The sequence below is a fragment of the Mirounga angustirostris genome, unplaced genomic scaffold (assembly GCF_029215605.1).
Source record: "Mirounga angustirostris isolate CCGP_5_RB_7025 unplaced genomic scaffold, mMirAng1.0.hap1 SCAF_12, whole genome shotgun sequence".
In the NCBI taxonomy this organism is placed as follows: Eukaryota; Metazoa; Chordata; class Mammalia; order Carnivora; family Phocidae; genus Mirounga; species Mirounga angustirostris.
The window spans coordinates 108,514,640-108,533,284 of NW_026991720.1; the positions used below are offsets into that span (position 1 = coordinate 108,514,640).

At 43.0% G+C, this 18,645-nt stretch overlaps 1 long non-coding RNA gene across 1 annotated transcript in view; it reads left to right on the plus strand.

The window, feature by feature from the left end:
- LOC135362145 (uncharacterized) overlaps window positions 1–9,327 on the plus strand; it is a 53,792-nt gene extending 44,465 nt beyond the window's left edge. The window contains exons 8-9 of the long non-coding RNA XR_010406647.1: window positions 7,183–7,293; window positions 8,868–9,327. This is a non-coding gene — a long non-coding RNA (uncharacterized LOC135362145). The remainder of the gene's footprint in view (window positions 1–7,182; window positions 7,294–8,867) is intronic.
- The last annotated feature ends 9,318 nt before the right edge of the window (window positions 9,328–18,645 follow it).

The following is an 18,645-nucleotide window of genomic DNA, read 5'->3' on the forward strand; positions in this document are numbered from 1 at the left end:
CCCGGGTCACCGTCTGATGGTTCTTCAAGTTCTAAACGTCACATGGGCAGCCTGACTCCTCAGGGAGAAAGGGGTTATGGACTCGAGCAACAGTGAGAGAGGCAAGGTAGGGTTGGAGGTGTTGCTAACCCACAAAGGTGCTGCAGCATTTCCAGCTCCCAGTCCTCAGAGTCCTATGTGTCCAGATCACACCAGGGAGATTTTGAAATAGAGAAGACTTACAAATTTCCCCATCTCTGAGATTCTGATTCCCTAGGTCTGGGGTGGGGCAACTTAGGAATCAGTAATTTTCAAAAACTCTCATGATTCTAGAAATTACTGTTATCTCCATTGACTAAATTGGGAAAGTAAAAGTTAGAAATTAAATGACTAAGATAAAATTACACAGTGGTACATGGCAGAATTAGGGCCCACATGCAGGTTTTCTGAATCTGGGTGCTGTACAGGGCCTCAGAGGGTGGCGTTTGACTTCTTAAGAGTTACTAAATCTGTTCCTCAGAGTCCAGTTTTTCAGGAATTATTCTGTATTGGTAGATGAGTTTATGGTTTTATATAAGCATATGTTGCTCTTATTTTATATGTTTTTGGAAAAAACTGATTGCATGTCATCTAGTTGCAGTCAGAGGACGATGGGAGCAGGCATCTCTTAAACCCTGCCTCGCAGCACCACCGAGTGTGCCAGTGAAGTCCCGTCTAGCAGTGAACTGTCAGCCTTCTCCTCCTGGAGGCTCGGCCCCCCTCTCTTCTCTTTACCATCTCCTTTTCTTGTACTGTCAGAAGCTTGAGATATTAAAAAGAAGATTCTGTAAAGGCTTGAAAGCTGGGGAACAGGAGCACCAGTGAAGTGGTCGGGAACAGGAAAACCATGCCATCCTCAGGAAAGGGTATTGATTAGGGGGGAAGGGAGTCTTGGTAGAGAGGATGCTGGGAGAATCTCACAGGGGCATGGATCATCGGTCGGGGTTCTGTAGGCTGGAGAGATAGCTTCAGCCTGGAATGCAGACATTCCAGGGACCAGAAGGAATTTGATTAAGCCATTTAATTAAAGGCTTCATGGAGCCATGCTGCCTTGATGTTTTGCACAATGATACGTTGTTCAACCTTTTTCTTTCCCCCAGATTATTTCCACCTCTTTTATGTTCAGATGTATTTTTATTTAATTCATTTATAGATATGTATCTTTATATCTGTATCTACTTCTCTCTCTGTGTATTACATTTAACTCTATCTCTGACATTTTATTCTGATTTCTGCTTAACCATTTCTTGCAAATAGTTAAATATTATCATTTCAACATCACCACTTACTGAATAAGATTTTCTCTCTCCACTTGTTTACACACCCCCTTTTCTTATAAGAGGCAGTTTAAGGTTTTTACTTCATTTTGCCTTTCTTAGAAGAATTGATCGGTGCTTTATTAATCTCCCTGGCTTCTGGAAAGGTGAAAATTGTGGAGAAAATTTCCTCGTTATACAGCCCTTCACCTTCTCTGTTCTTTCTGTCATCTTATCTTGTTGATCGAAACAGGATAACTGTTATTGGACATTTTAATGAATGCCCTGGAAAATGAATTCCTACTGGTTACATCCTGTCTCAGGACTTAAAATGCAGTGTGCAGTTTTCCCACCTTTCCAGTTGCCAGAATACAGGGAAAGATGGATGTCAGTCGGCATTTTCATGGAATCTGGGCAGGTTGGAGAAATTTCTCCACCAGCTGTTTAGCCATGCCTTAATTTGTATGGACCTTAGACATTCTTTGAGGAGGATAGAGACACATTTCTCTTAGGGAATCTAGTCGAAGTTATGGCTTCTCTCTTCCACAGAAAAAAAGGGTGCACACATAACGTTGACTACAGTTTCCAGGAGTGTGCTTATCTGTGAAGCTCACCTTATTAATGAGCAAGTCAGATTTCTTTTGGTGTGAGACGGGACGGCCACAGCTCTCTCCTCTGGGTTCTCACCCATGTCGATGGAGGGACACTTGCCTGCTGCTCTGCTTATGAGACACTGCCGTGTGCATATATGATTTTCAGAATGGCTTTAAATCCCGTTTAAAATGGGGCGGGTGGGTGGAAATGACAGTGTCCATGCCTTCCTTTCTCAACTAATGTATGTTCTGATAAGTCGTGGTTTTAGGCTGCTGGAACCTTGGATTAAATACTCCCTTTTTCTAAGCTCAGATCAGAGAGTGAGCTCCTTCGGGTTATAGCCTTTTCTTCTGTTACATTAAAAGTGATCTTTCTCTTTCCCCTCCTAGCGGGTGTCCTTGAGCGCCAGTCCATAGCTAGCGCGAAGGCAGGGGGGCGAAGCTGGTAGAGCACTTTGGAGTCCCGCTGCCTTTGTTTGAGCACATCACCTGTGCTTACCGGCCAGTTTGCTTAGCACACAGCCCCTCATTCTCCCATTTGCCTCATTCGCAACGTGGCCATGATAACAGGACACACCTCAGAGGTGTCCTAGGGATCAAATGAGTTAATGTTTGTAGAGCACTTAGAACAGTATCTGGCACGTACTAAGCACTGAGTGCGTGACGAATGAAGGTTGTCAACAGTGAGAGTTCAGTCATGAGCAGTGGTGATTGTTGCTAAAAATGAAATAAAATATAGGCACTTTTTTTTTATAAATTGGAGGTTGAATTTTATTCCCAAAGTAAATCTCGATGTCACCTTGACTTGTATTCCGTATATATTTTTTGAAAAGTTAATAAGATACCTAAAATTGTGTGCCGGGCATTATGCTGAGTGTTTTCTTTGTAAAGAGAGCCTTATTTAGCTCTCCCAGCAGTACTGTGAAGGTAGGCAATATTGTGCCCCCCTGTTACAGAAGAGGAAACTAGCTGACCTAAAGATGGTAGGTAGCTTTCCCAGGTCATGCAGCCAGTAAATGGTGTGCTGAGAGGCGCACCCCAGCATGTTGACTCCAGATCCCCGCCCAGAACCTTCTACTCCTCTTGTATGGAAACAAAGGGGAGTGAGAGTGCTGAAAATGTTAGGGAATACTCTGCCTGTTTTTCTCTTGACCACTCAGTTATGATGGGACACCCTCAGAAGGATCCACCATCTGTGGGAAAGGTCATGAAGGACTAATGTAGGGTCGGTCAGTGATCATTGCTAGTTGACTATGAGAAGGCATGCTTCATGATTGCGATGTTCATGTGCACTTAAATATAATAATACAAACTTGTATACCAACTCCACTGTTTCAAAGGCTGTTATGAGATGAATTGAGTTCTTCCGTGAGAAGTATTCTGTACAGGGTCCCACACACGGCAAGTGCTCAAAAAGTGTTAGCTGCGATTACTGTTACTGTCATTGTGGTTGGGACTTGATCCTCAGAGGGGCGCTTCACGAGTCTCCCGAGTTTTCTGAGTTCTGAGAGGTTAAATGACGTATCTGCAGACACAGGACTGGTTCGTGTGTTTTGCCCCCAGTCCAGCTGCTTCTAGCCTTGATGGCCTCGTTCTGCCAGCCGCACCATCTTCCGTCCCCCCCACCCCACCCCGTTGCCAGAGAAACCTCCCGGGCCCTGCTTAGCCTCAGAGCCACAGGTTGCTTTATCCCCTGGAAGTAAGTTCTGCGGTGGATTCTCCAAGTGACTTCGGAACACCCAGGCCTTCCCGAGGGGATTCAGTCTCAAATGTGATCTGAGCTGTAAACAGAGACACTTGATTTGAAGTTCACCTAGCATAGTGCTTGGTGCAATTTCAAACTTGGTCAATTTTCTTCCCTCCTCCCTCCCCCCTTTTTTTTCTGAGGTCCGGATAGTACTCATACATTAATGAATATAAAAACAGGTCTTTCAGAGTCTGTTTACTCTCCTCGAGTGAACAGCATCTTTTTTGCGAAAGTATCTGTTTTCTTGCATGCATATTCAAGTTAAATTCACAGTTTCCCTACTTTGAAAAACAGTTTTCTTGGAAATAAAATGACGAGACAGACTTTGAAACTGAAAAACTGCTGCTTTGCCTCAGGTATTTTTGCTTGAAAACTGATACTTTCATGAATATTTAATTTTTAAAAACTTGGACAAGATGATTGCTATTTCAGTTGGTGTTCTGGTCCTTACGAAAGTGATGCAGTTTTGGTTTTTAGAGAAAGTGTAACATTTTTCCATCAGTGAAAATTACTCTTTATGACTTCAATTTCTACTTTTGTATTGTTTAAATCTCTTGTAAAACTAATGGCAAAATTCCAAAGATGCTTCCTTTTGCTTTTTTTTTTATTATCACCTCCAGTCTGGTAAAGGCCTCACACATTCATTATTTCAAGAGCAGATGTGTTGCAGGAATTTTCACAAAGCCGGCTGTCTGGTGGTTTTGTAAGGATGGTTTAGTGAGTTAAAATGGCTAAATGCTTCAGGTTATAATGATAAGTGCTTTTAAAAGAGCCTCATCAATAGACCATGTAAATAGTGAATCTGAATTGGGACTTAGTCATGATTTTGTTATGTTATGATTTTGATGCATAATTGTTGACATACAGTTTGGAGGGTCTCTGATTCCTCAGCTACAGAGTTATAATGTCACTAAAGAAAATTTGTGAATAAAAAATTAAGTGAGCTATTGGGAAAATAATCACCAGTACTTATCTGATAGATTACAATGACAGAAAGAATAATGGCTAAAATGTACCAAGGGCTTCCTCTGCTGCAGACACTGGGCTGAGTCTCTGTTACACAATTGAATTTCATCTCCATTTTATGCTACAGGAGAAACCAGGTTTTGCTAAAAGCATCTAGGAAATTGCAGAGCTAGGATCTAGATGTCGAGCTGCCTGACTCCCAGCCCAGGTTCTGATCCATTTTCTGTAGCTTCTACACCAACACATTCTGTCCTATAAGCTAAGCCACCATACCTCGTATTTTCAACGTCTTACTAGACGCCATGACTCCATGAAGAGGGGAAACCTGCATTAGGTCCATTTTATAGGCAAAGAAACTGATGCTTAGGTGATCAGTAACTATTCCAAGCCTATACACTTAGCACACGAGAGACTTGTCCTTGTCCTTCTGGAGACCTTATGTATGTCATAAATGAAGGATTTTTTTTTTTTTTTTTTTTTTTTTTTTTTTTTACTGTGCTCTTTTCATGCTCTTTTGGGACTGTGTGAAACACCTTGAAATTTTATTTTTTTATTTTTTTATTTTTTTTTAAGATTTTATTTATTTGAGACAGAGAGAATGAGAGACAGAGAGCACGAGAGGGAAGAGGGCAGAGGGGGAAGCAGACCCCCCGCTGAGCAGGGAGCCCGATGTGGGACTCGATCCAGGGACTCCAGGATCATGACCTGAGCCGAAGGCAGTCGCTTAACCAACTGAGCCACCCAGGTGCCCCATGATTTTATTTATTTGAGAGAGAGAGAATGAGAGAGAGCACATGAGAGGGGGGAGGGTCAGAGGGAGAAGCAGACCCCCTGCCGAGCAGGGAGCCCGATGCGGGACTCGATCCCGGGACTCCAGGATCATGACCTGAGCCGAAGGCAGTCGCTTAACCGACTGAGCCACCCAGGCGCCCCACCTTGAAATTTTATTAGAAAACATTGTCATATGATTTAAACTTGCTATGTTTATCATGTTGGTCCTGTGATGACTCAGAATTCCTTAAATGACTTTTTCCTCTCCCTTCAAACAAAATCTTAGCAGTACCACTGCAGAATACCAGTGTGAAATATCATAAAGCAGGTTATTCCAGCCAAGAATCCGAGGTGAGGCCAGCTTTAAATTGTTGAGGCACATTAAAGTCAAATCAGTGGTGAGAATGCTGACAGCTCCTCCTCAGAAAAGATGTCTCTGTGGCACATTTAAAAATCATATCCCCCAGTGAAGATGATTAAGAACTTGGACATATTCGTATCTGTGGCCACAGAGGAGAAAAAGGGATCATTTTCATCACAGGTCAGTGCTGAGCACACTGAACTCCTTTGAATAGCTGTCCCTTTCTTAATTCGTCCAAGGATTCTTAATTTATTTTGCTTATTATCAGAAGCGTCTCCCCCCTTGAGGAAACATAAAATTTATTAAGAGAATTGTAACTTAAAATATTCAGAGCACTCCTGGCATCTTTATTTAAATGGATGCAAGAAATTTTACTGCAAGAAAGTATATATTGATCCCTGTAGCTTACTTGTCATGTTTAGTATTTTTCTCTTTGCACAAGAAGAATAGCTTCTGTAATGTGAATTTAAATGATACATCAAGCTAATAAATGTGGTTGGCCTAGCAAGTGATAAGCATAACTAACTCAATTTAAATGTCTTTTATATAAAAATAATGAACCAGTGTATTAAAGATTAAAAATGTTAATGCAATTAGCAAAAATTAGCATTCAATAAAGAAGTGTGTTTCAGTTTTGAGATGGATGATACATCATTCAATGACCAGATAAGGACTAAATTCAGGTACACTTTATTCAGCTGGCGTGTATGTTAAAAACCAAATAAATAAAAATTAAATGCTTTATTTGCCCCTTTGCAACGACGTGGGTGGAACTAGAGGGTCTTATGCTAAGCGAAATAAGTCAGTCAGAGAAAGACAATTATCATATATAATCTCACTCGTATGTGGAATTTAAGAAACAAAACAGGATCATAGGGGAAGGGAGGAAAAAGTAAAACAAGACAAAACCAGAGAGGGAGACAAACCATAAGAGACTCTTAATCATAGGGAACAAACTGAGGGTTGCTGGAGGGGAGGGGTTACAGGAATGGGGTAACTGGGTGATAGACATTTAGGAGGGCACGTGATGTAATGAGCACTGGGTATTATATAAGACTGATGAATCACTGACCTCTACCTAGACATGAAACCAGTAATACACTATATGTTAAGTAATTGAATTTAAATTAAAAAAATGTAAATGCTTTATTTGAAGAAACTTTGATAAAACAGTATGTGGCATGTAGACAAAAGGACACGCAGGTCCTTGGGGACTGTGCCAGAAACCAGGGCATGAGGTGACTTAAAACATATTGTCACCTGCCTCCTTGTGGGGGAGGTAGAGGGGATGTAGCAGGTGTGACAGTGAACGTGGGACTGGAGGGGAAATGAATTTTCCTGGCTTCACTGCTAAATAAAGTGAGCATTTTTGGTTTGGGGACGCTGACTTTAAAACAGTGGAGTATACAGTAGTGTCGCTATTTGCCTTAATGTCGCTGTGGCGTCTTGTCACTCTATGCTCATCTGCAGGTGGATGGCAAGCATTCCGATGAGGCAGCCTTGATCCTCCACAGGAAGGGGTTTGACTGCCGCTTCTCGAGCAGAGACACGGGGCTGCTTTGTTCCACAACCCAGGGAAAGGTGAGCTGAAAAGTGGTTTTTGCTTGTTGATTTCATGTGCTTTGAAATCCTTGCTTTCTGCTAATCATTCTGACAATAAGATAATGTTTCATTGCCTCTTCGTGGACTCATTCCCCTCAGCTGCTGTAATTTAGCTCAAGTCTCTCCATCTTAAGAAAGCACTTTCTCAACCTTCGATCTCTTCTCCTTGTCAGCATCAAAATGCACGTCTGGAACATGGGCACGTGTAGGGGCAACATTCTCCTCCATTCCTAGGCCTTCCGTTGCCAGCTGACAAAACATCCTCTCCCCACCCCCCATCCCCCAATATTCCCTCCTCTCTCACACATGCTCATGTAGGATCTAGGTCCATGAAGTCTCAGAGGGGCAAAAGCAGGTTTTATAATAACTAAAGGTGGGGTGGGGTGGGGTAGGGAAGTGGTGACACTGGCCAGTCGGCCCCGAAGCAACCTTACTTAGCTCCAGTCAGTTGTTGTCCCAGGGGAAATGAGGGTCTAGATCTCCTGATCAAGACAGATTTGCATAGGAGTCCTCGCTGTGCCAGCCAAACAGGTCTTCAGGCTGACCTGCCGGCTGCCCAGTTTTTCTGTCTCCTTTGAGCTGGTCTTTCTGATAGTTCCCTCAGGCTCTCCTTGGAAGGAAATGAACCTCCAGCCTTCTGCCTCTGGCTCTGAGCAGGTTGTGCTCAGAGAAGACAGCTGGATGGCACACAGGCAGGTCTGCCCCACGGGGCAGCTCAGCTGACCCAGCTCTTCTCCAAAACCTCACAGATAACCTGTAGATCAGACTTAAGAGATTCATTTCCAACCCTACCAACTAGAATGTGCATAGGGTCTGAAAAGGAGAGAAAAGACAATATGGTAGGGGGTCAAAATCCACTTAGGCAGATAATAAGCTTCTTCATTTCTCGTATCATGCCCTCCGTGGAATTGGTGCGAAGAAAGCACTGATGGTTTTGGGTTTGTTTTTCATGATATTTACGCTTCACCTTATTACTGATGATGTGAGTGTACTTGGTTGTAAGCATTTGTATATAGACATTAAGGCGTCAAGTTTTAAGGGGATTATATGGTCCAGAGAGACATGGGATGAGGGTAGTACTTTCTCAGCAACCCCCCAACCCTGAAAATGGGACTCACTGACATGAGGAGCCTGTGTCCTTTCTCTCAGCTCTTTGGGAACAAGAAGAACGACAACTGTTAGGTGTAAATGTTGGGTGTAAGAGGATACGGATGTTTTTAAAGCTTGCTGGCTCATAGATGTGTTTTCTTTTATTGAAAAAGTGGCCCCTGCACGTGATAAGTTCTCAAGAAATTCAGAAGAAGAATGTAGAGTGAGCTGTCCTCTCCTGGTTACACTTCTCCTAGGTGTCCCTCCCAGGGTGGTCTGTGTGTCCAGGCATGCATAGCTGTATCTAATCTCCTTCCTCTTCCTCTTTTTATCATTAAAAGGAAACTTCAAATACACTGTTTTACTCTCCTACTATTTTCCACTGAATAAATATATAGATGTGTTACTAATCTTTCTTCAAAGTTGACCTAACTGTGCAATTTTTTTTATCATTTATTTTCTAGATTTTGGTACAGAAGCTTTTTAGCATGTTTACTGTCGCAAGTCTCATACCTTCATCATTATCCTTGATGCATTCACCTCCAGACGCCCGAAATATAAGTGAGATCAACTTGAGTCCCATGGAAATCAGCACATTCCGAATCCAGTTGAGATGAACCTGGCTTTCAAATTTGGATTGGGAAGCATTGTCTTTTATACACTTCTTGGTTTGACGTGCAATAAGGAAGCAGATTATTTTAGCTTCTGGCTACTGTGAGGACATGAATTCTGTGATTGTTATTATAATTATTATTATTATTATTTTTTTTTTTACTAGTACAGAAAGAAAAAAAAAAAAGCCATGCTATAGCCAGTTTTTCTTTAAGTTCCATCCATGAATCACCACCATCAGTATGAATCGATGCAACAATGAAGGAAGAAATGTCTAAAACAACCTCTCCACAGATTGTATCTCAGGTTAAATGCTAACTAACTATATCTGTGTCGGGAGTTGTGAAGAGATTGTTATAAGTATTCATGTTGCTGATCCTTCATTAGTTTTACAAAAATACCCATTTTTACCAAAATGGAATAAAAAGCTGAAGGGTAATAGCTAATGGCCAAAATGGTTGCAATTGTTCATACGCATTCGAAAAATTGTGTGTATTGAAATATGTGGAAAAGTGCAATCCATCAACCCTTATGATATCTGTACATCATTGATCTTCACACCTTTTTCTAATGTACCACTTGACCCCTCCCTTCTCACTCTTTGTATTTCCAGAAATAGCAGATTTTGAATCATTCAATAGTAGAAAAAGAGGCATATTTCCATTACTTGACAATGTGGGATAGGTGCAATTTATTCCATTGTCACTAAGGTAGAAAAAGCAATCCCATAGGTACCATAACCTCTTTTAGGTACCACAAGGTGTCTTTTTACACAGCTCATTTGAATACAGATGTTCGGAGAGGGGTTTTCTATTTTAAAAATAACCATATCAAAATAAATGTGCCTTATTTTTTTATAAGTCTTGTTAAATATTTTGGTGTCCATATGACTGAGAAAGGGGGAGAGGGCGGGGGTGGGGAGGAGGTGGGTACTTTCTATGACACGTAAAGTGTTATCGGTTTTGCCTGACAATGCTGGCCACATTCTGATCTGTTTCATTAAATTTGTGGTGATGTTATTCTAAACATTTTGACTATTTGAATGTACTGAGATGTCAGAAAACAAAACAAGGAAGAAAAAGTACTGTTCCATTAAAATCCGCTGCTGCCAAGAAGATGGCAGCTTGAAGCAAGGATTTTGTGACATGCAAAATCCATACACTGTTTCCATTTCACAGGAGGTAACTCTATGAAAGAATGCTTTAAAAGGGACCCTGTTTTGAAATCCACTTATAGGTAGCTCATCCTGATTTCTTTTATTAAAGAACATGTGTGTTGAGTGAATTCCAAACTTTTGTACGTGCTAACCTCAAAGTGAAGTTCCAAGCCTATGTGCCATTACAGTACTTTTGATAAAATTTATTTGGGATCATGATTAACATGACATTAACACTGAAGCAACATTAGAAACATTTAGAATATTCAGTTTTAGGATAGAAAGGATTCACTGAGTATGTACACTTTTGAAAATTCTCTTTGTGTTACCTAATAAATTTAGTATTCTCTGACTTTAAACTTCCTTTTACCTCCTGCCATTCCAGCATCTTTATAGAGAAGTTGAAACCTAATTTCTGTTTCACCAGGTAGTCTGATGATCATCCTTTTTTTTTTTTTTTTTTTTTTTTTTTTTTACCAAGATGCAGCTCCTACAATTATTGCTAAGTTATGTTAAGTTCATAAATTTTTTTCGCCTTTAATAATTAAGGAAACAATACTGGTGTTGATGAAGATATTATAAGGGAGTAATTTCATGCAATAAACATGTACTGTAAGTTTCCTTCCTCATTTTGGGGGATAAACAACTAAAAGAAAAAAAAAAAAAACAAAACACTTCCTTTTTGTGGACATCTACAGATGTTAAGATTGCCAGAAGCAAATCCCAGGAATAAGATCAGTATTTTCATTGCATCTTAAATGTAAAACCTTCCTTTGGGAGTTCACTGTGTTCTGTGGTTAAGTGGGTGTGCTTAATCATTGTGGAAATTCTGATCAGTTGAAATAAAAAATCTTGATGCAATAACAGTGGTTTTGCCACTTCTGGTTGTTTGAGATGGATCTGTCCCATGTCAGTCGGGGTCTTAGTGTGTGTTGCCACCGTTCACAGGTAAAGCAGAAATTCTCTTTAAACCAGCAAATTTCTGCTTTTTATTTTTAGAATAAATCATCAGGGAAATGAGGAGAGGATGCTTTTGCTTTGGGTTGCGGTCACGAACTGATTAATTTAGTGTCTCTGGCACACCTAAAAACCTACATTTCAGTTGTGATCTCGGTGGCATATTTGTTTGCTTGGGTTTTATTACATTTGTTACCGCAGATGTTCAGTTGAGCGAGTAGGTCATTCCTGTGATTTTTTTTTTTTTTTTTTTGGTAATTTGAGCTTTTACCTGCAGTGTTTGAGAACTCGGCATTCTTGTTTTCTTCAAATACTGATTAAAATAAAATGCTATAAAATGTGTTGTGAAACATTTTAATTACCTTCCCATGTCTTTGTTGTACTTGTGTCGAAATGTTTTCACATTCCTTTGGAAGAAAATCTTTGCTTTCATTTTGATTATGTTGCTTATCTTGGAATCAAATAGGTTTTGATATTTTTCTCTTGGAAGGTTTTATATCTTTTTGGGAATATGTAATATAAGATCTCTAATAAAAGATAAATCTTACCATGTACGTAGTCCTCCAGAGTGCTGCTTAAGTCTTATTTTGTAAACAACAAGAATTAGTACATTTTGAGGCGTAGGGTGGAAGAGTGAGGGTCTGTTCTTTGTTCCTTCAAGAATGAATCACTAGACCTTCTGCCCAGTGCTGGTTGGGAAATACAGTTTGAGAGAGCAAGTGGCAGGCGGGGGTGGTGATGAGTTTGTCTGGGTTTGTGGCCACCTTTGAGTTTGGGGTGTGGGAACCTTCCGGACAGTGTGGTACCTGTGGGGCCTTCTGAGCCAATTGGAGGAGCAGGGTCTGGTCAGATTCCGTATGTTACAGGACAGTAGTGAGAGGAAGACGACACAGGAAGCCAAGAAGTTTCCCGTGAGCTGATCAGGAGGGCGAGTGGGATCTGGAGGCACCCCGCCGGCCCCACCCAGCGCCCAGGGCGGTGGCTTTCAGAGAAGTCCTTCAAAGGCGGGAGGTGGGGCGGCTGAAGGACAAATACGCCAGAGGATCCTGTGGGTTAGCCGGGCAAGTGAGAACGTGCTAACTGGGGAGTTTGGGCTTGTTTTGGGTGACGTAGTACAGAGGCTAGTCAATTTGTAGTATGCATGTGCCAAGCTAAAAACTCGGGAGAGAACTCTCCATAAGCATCTCATTAGCATATAAGGAAAATTGTGTTTGGCTCCGTCACATTTGATTATCAACACGTCAAAATAATTTGACTATCAAGACTTGTAAAGAAACACGTAGTTTCGGTAGGTATCTGCTCACGGACTCCCGCGAACCTGTGAGCGGCAACCAAGGGAGCGCGAGCGCGACTGACCGGCTGAACGGGCGGCCGGACGGGGGGTGGCCGAGCATCAGCAAGGCCCCGGCTGAAGCGGAACGAGGAGATGGATTGTTCCCGGTAAGGAACGGTCGAGGGTCGAAGGAGCTCCAGAGACAGGCAGAGCCAAGCACGAGATGACGTCGTCCAGGATCTGTCTTCATCTCCTGGCTTGGCTTTCCTCTCCGCGGTTCTCATTCCCACGCCAAGGGCTCCACGTTTGAGGGCAAAAGGCTGCCCCAGACCCGGACTCGCGTCCGGCCGGCTGGGTGCCCCGCTGAGAGAGCGCCTTCAATTATTCAGCCAATGTCCTGGCACTGATGTCGCTTCCTCTGGCTCATGTGCTAATGACCGTGGCCCCCCGGCTGAAGCGGAACGAGGAGATCGATTGTTCCCGGTAACGAACGGTCGAGGGTCGAAGGAGCTCCAGAGACAGGCAGAGCCTAGCACGAGATGACGTCGTCCAGGATCTGTCCTCATCTCCTGGGTGCCCCGCTGAGAGAACGCCTTCAATTATTCTGCCAATGTCCTGGCACTGACGTCGCTTCCTCTGGCTCATATGCTAATGACCGTGGCCCCCCGGCTGAAGCGGAACGAGGAGATCGATTGTTCCCGGTAAGGAACGGTCGAGGGTTGAAGGACCTCCAGAGACAGGCAGAGCCAAGCACGAGATGACGTCGTCCAGGATCTGTCTTCGTCTCCTGGGTGCCCCGCTGAGAGAGCGCCTTCAATTATTCAGCCAATGTCCTGGCATTGACGTCACTGGCTTCCTCTGGCTCATGTGCTAATGACCGTGGCCCCCCGGCTGAAGAGGAACGAGGAGATCGATTGTTCCCGGTAAGGAACGGTCGAGCGTCGAAGGAGCTCCAGAGACAGGCAGAGCCAAGCACGAGATGACGTCGTCCAGGATCTGTCCTCATCTCCTGGGTGCCCCGCTGAGAGAGTGCCTTCAATTATTCAGCCAATGTCCTGGCACTGACGTCGCTTCCTCTGGCTCATATGATAATGACCGTGGCCCCCCGGCTGAAGCGGAACGAGGAGATCGATTGTTCCCGGTAAGGAACGGTCGAGGGTCGAAGGAGTTCCAGAGACAGGCAGAGCCAAGCACGAGACGACGTCGTCCAGGATCTGTCCTTATCTCCTGGGTGCCCCGCTGAGAGAGCGCCTTCAATTATTCAGCCAATGTCCTGGCACTGACGTCGCTTCCTCTGGCACATGTGTTAATGACCGTGGTGAGGGCAGCGTTCGGCTCGCATGAATCACGCGGAATCGCGTAAGTGAGAAATAGTCCCCCCCCCCCAACGTGCACACCCATAGAAGGTGGGGTTCTACAACCAGAGAAAAGGGCTGGGGACCTTGAATACGAGGTGGACAAAATACAGTAGAAACACATCGCGGAGAAAATCCAAATACGCAGATCTGAAGGAAGCAGCTCACCCAGTTTCAGTTCCAGGAAAGTTCCGTAGAAGACACAGATTTGAGACAGTTCTTAAAAGATGCATTTGATTCGAACAGAGACAACACGTGTGTTCCTTGGAAAAGACAGAATAAGGAAAGATGGTAACAGGAGGCGTAGAGAACTAGAAATAGTTTCCTCTGCCTGGAGCAGCGCCACCCAGTAAAACTTTCTTTAATAAGGGCAAGTTCGTCATCCATGGGCTGTCCCATAGAGCAGCCACTAGCCACCTGTGGCTTTGAGCATTTGAGATGTAGTAGTGCAACTAAGGAACTGAATGTCTTATTTTAGCTTAATTAAATTTAGCAACATGTAGCCACTGTTTCAGTACCGGTCTGTACATGGTATGCACAGGACAGTAGTAGGAAATACAACCAAATATGTAAGTTAAGGTCACTTGTGCTAGAATCCTGCTACTGAGTGTGGTTCTCAGACCAGAAGCTGTGACATCACCTGGAAACTGGTTAGACAAGCAGAAGCCCAGGCCCCACCTCAGACCTCCCGAGTCACAATCTGCACTTTACAAAGATCCCTAGAGGATTCACATGCACACTAAAGCACTGGCCTAGAACATTCCCAGGGAGTAATTTCTCTCTGCTCTTACTGAACTTTTCCAAGTAGCTCTTGACCGTAACTCCTATACCTCACAGTCTCTAGGAAGCATCCCATAATACCTGTCTACTTGTCCCACTGCCACCCAATTCCAAGTCACCTTCGTGCACCTGGGACTCTGCCTTACAAAAGAGTTGTAAGAGGGCTCCTGCCCCTTATGTCTCTTTTTTTTCACACAGAAGCCAGAAAATAAAAGAAAGTAAAATTTGAAAAATATCTTCCCTCTTGAAAACTGTGTGTTTCCCGTTACACCTGGAATAACATACAACCTTTCACCATGGCCAGAAGCCGTGCCTGGCTTGGTCCGTGTCCTTCTCCTCCATCTCAACTCTGAGAAGGGGGCGAGGGTGTTTAAGAAATCCTTTCCCGACCCAAATCAGCTTTATCTCCCACCACGCCCCCTTCTGACTGTTGTCTAGGATCCTTATGGGTCTCTAACATGCCAAGATTATCCCTCTTGGGGGCTTTGTACTTGTTCCTTCTGCTTCAAACTTGCTCTCAAATCCTCCCCTGGCAGGCACCTTATTATTCTGGTTTAATTCAAGCATCATCTTCTCAAGAATCTTCCTTGACCAGCCAATTTAAACCAGTCCCACCTCCACTCCCTCACTGAGTATTTTTATTACACTGCTTCCTTTCTGCTTAAACAGAGTCAAATTTGAAATGATGTAGTTTGCCTTCCCCACCAGAATATAAGCTCTCCTGAAGGCAAGAACCCCAGCATTTATTCAGCATTGCATCCTCACACTTGGAACAGCAGGCGTTCGGAAGATATTTGTTCAATAAATGAATGAAAATATGTGTACCACCAGTAAATGTTGTGAAACAAGAATTATAATTTTCAGAATTACAATTTTTCCAAATCCCTTACATCTTAATCTGCTCATATTATTTTCCTGCTCAAAAGCCTTCAGGAAGTTCCCATTACCAGAAATTAAAGTATAGAGGTTTCAAACTGCATTCCTAATCTCCCTGAAGTATGTGACCTCCTTATGGAAGATACTGTCGTTGCTTAATGACCAGTCATTGCCCCTCTGCCTTCCATGCTAATAAACCCTGATTTTATTCATAATCAGATACCCAGGAGCTTCAGGATGTGAATTGTTCTTGATCTAAATTAGTCATGAGAATTTTCTTCTCCAGGCTGGATGATGAATTTAGGAATTGGCATGTGACACAATTTTGGCCAATGGGAAGTCAGTTGGGGACTCCTGGGGGAGGCCTCCTTCCTCTTCAGAAGGAGGGAGCATCTTACCCTCAGAGCGCAATGTTTAAAGGTAGTATTGGTGTAAGTGTTGATGCTTGGGCTGCCGCAGCCACTTTTGCAACCTTGCGGTGGCAAGCCTGAGGACAAAAGTCAACTAGACGACCAAGTCAAAAATGAGTAGAGCCTGGGTCCCTGATGACATTGAGCAGCTGAATGAACCAACTCCAACCTTCTCGTTATGTGAAATAATGCCACCTTGCTAAATGTTTAAGCCATTTGAGCTTAGTGTTTTGTTAGAAAGAGCTAAAAACACTTAAACTGGTGGTTCTCACCACTGCCCCAGTGCTGTGCTTTCTCCGTTAGGTACTTTCCTGGACGGGGGCGTGTGTACTTGCACAACTAAGACTCGGTCGTAGTAGGTTCCTCAGAACACATCCTCTTACGTTGTCCCTGCTGCTCCCACCACCTGGCATATTTTGCTCAATATGTTTAATAAAATTGTGTTTAATTAATTATATCGTGAAGGAATTTTTTTCAAATGTAAGGAAGAAGAAGGTTTTTAAAAAATGATAAGTGAGTTAAGGATGTGTGTACTAGCAACTTGCCCAAAGATTGCAAAGTTCCTTTGGCACAGAGTCAGATTCACTTCAAGTGTGGGATTGGGGCTGGCTCCTGTGTACCGAGATGAACCTTCCAAATGTCAAACAAAATCTGGAAGGCAGAGGAGAAAAGGACCAAGGGGTTGGGGTGGGAACAACGAGTCAATGGGACTAGCTCCTTTGAAGTACGCCAGCTAACGCTTTAAATATTTTAATATTTTTTCCCAATAAATGTCTATCATTGAAAGATTATAAGTGAATTTCTGAATCTCCGAACAGGCAAAGGAGGGAAATTGGAAGAGTGCTGTTTAAAAGGGCATATTTTAAGGGCTTTGGATGGAGCCTAGTGTTCTTGGCTCCCATGCTCCATATAGCTTCCCAATTTTTTTATTCACAAGCTTAGCCTTGGGGCTCATTTTCTGGTCCCAAATCTGAGTAGCTTTGCTACCAAGCAAGATGTGTCTCTAGGGTCTGGATGTATAAAACTCTTCACTAAACCAAAGGTAGCCTTCGTTGGTTGGCTTTCAAAGCATGATCTGAAGTTTCAGCAAGGTCTTTGTTTTGGTCCAAAACTCCCCTCTGGAGCAAAAGATCAGAGCACTTGCTTTTCTTGAGACAGATTTCCTTGCCACACGCAGGACTGAAATCATTCTGGGCTGCCTGTATGGAAGTGAGTTTTCAAGAAAAACAATTTGACTCATTCATTTGTCTTCCTAAATGGATTTTTTAAGTGCAGTTAATAAGATTACTTTGAAGTTAAAATCTATTTTCTTAGGTAAAAACTACAAATTAATACCATTTAATTTATGGGGCTCCCCTTAATAGAGCCTGAAGGTAATCTGTTTTAGATTTTGCACTGAGCTTTCAATAAACATTAACTGAAGTTGTCATTTGGGCAGGGTACCTGTGCTAGGCTCCGAGGGAAAAGGATTTTAATAATCTTACCCTGTGGTCTAGTAAAGGAGAGAAGAAGTCCTGTATGGAGTCAAGAAGCCATACGATCAGAGAGCAAGGGAGTCACCTCAGCGCTGACTGCACGGGTGATGGGTATTTGGATACAGGGGAAGGAGAGTTGGCTTCTGCCCCGAGTGATGCAGAGGGACAGCAGGGAGGTGGGAGGCTCTGAGCTGAGCCCGGAAGGATGGACGCATATCACCTACCAGGTGTGGGAGAGGAGGTGGCAAGGCATGAACGGCACCAAAAGTAGTTATCTCAAATCTGGCAGAAGTTTCATGAAGGGAAATCACTGGAAGTTAGACTGGAAGTGTCTTTGCTGAATTTAAAGACCCTCTGTAATGTGTATCTAAGCTTTGGACCCCACCGAAGAGGACGGATATGTGGTAGTGTGCCCATGAAGGTTGATCTGTTGGCACATTGAAGAAAGTGAAAGGAAAGAAACACGTGTGTCATTTTCAGGAAACTTTAATGCAATGTCACATAGTTGCCAAAATTGTGAAGAAAAGGACACCTGTATCTCTGATTTTGTGATACTTTTTTTTAAAGATTTTATTTATTTATTTGACAGAGAGAGACAGAGCAAGAGAGAGAACACAAGCAGGGGGAGTGGGAGAGGGAGAAGCAGGCTCCCCGCAGAGCAGGGAGCCCAATGCGGGACTCGATCCCAGGACCCTGGGATCATGACCTGAGTTGAAGGCAGTCGCTTAACCAACTGAGCCACCCAGGCGCCCTGATTTTGTGATACTTTTATTGGAGCCATGCGCTGGTGCATTAAGGCAATTATGAAATGGATATTTCTTATATATGAACGTGTTGACTTCAGAGCTCCATGGCAATGATACGGTGAAGACTTCCAGTGTCGAATCCAAGCTTGGACAGAACAATTTTACAGGGTATTTCATTAGTTTACAGTCAATCTACTTCAGGACTGTCTCTAGGGTTTAATTTGTCAACCATAAATTCAGGAATATTTGTCACCTAGATAAGAGGTTAAAGAATTAATGAGACACATTATTAAATACTTTCAGCTTTAAAAGGGTTTAGTATTTTAAAGTTTAGTAGAACCTTGTCATAATGCAATCTCTGGGGCCTGTGTCATTGAAATGTAATAATGATGAAGTTTTATAATTCAGTAAAAACTATAGCAGGTGAAAGATAGCCCACCTTATCCTGAATCCCATCCTATTTGCATGAGGAGAGATGAGTAAGGTTTCAACAAAGCTGAAGCCCCAGTTCCTGTAGCTTTCACAAGCACTGGAAAGATGGAGCTCTGTGAAGTACAAAATCTCGAATGAGAAGGGAACAGAAGGGGCAGGGTGGCACCAGC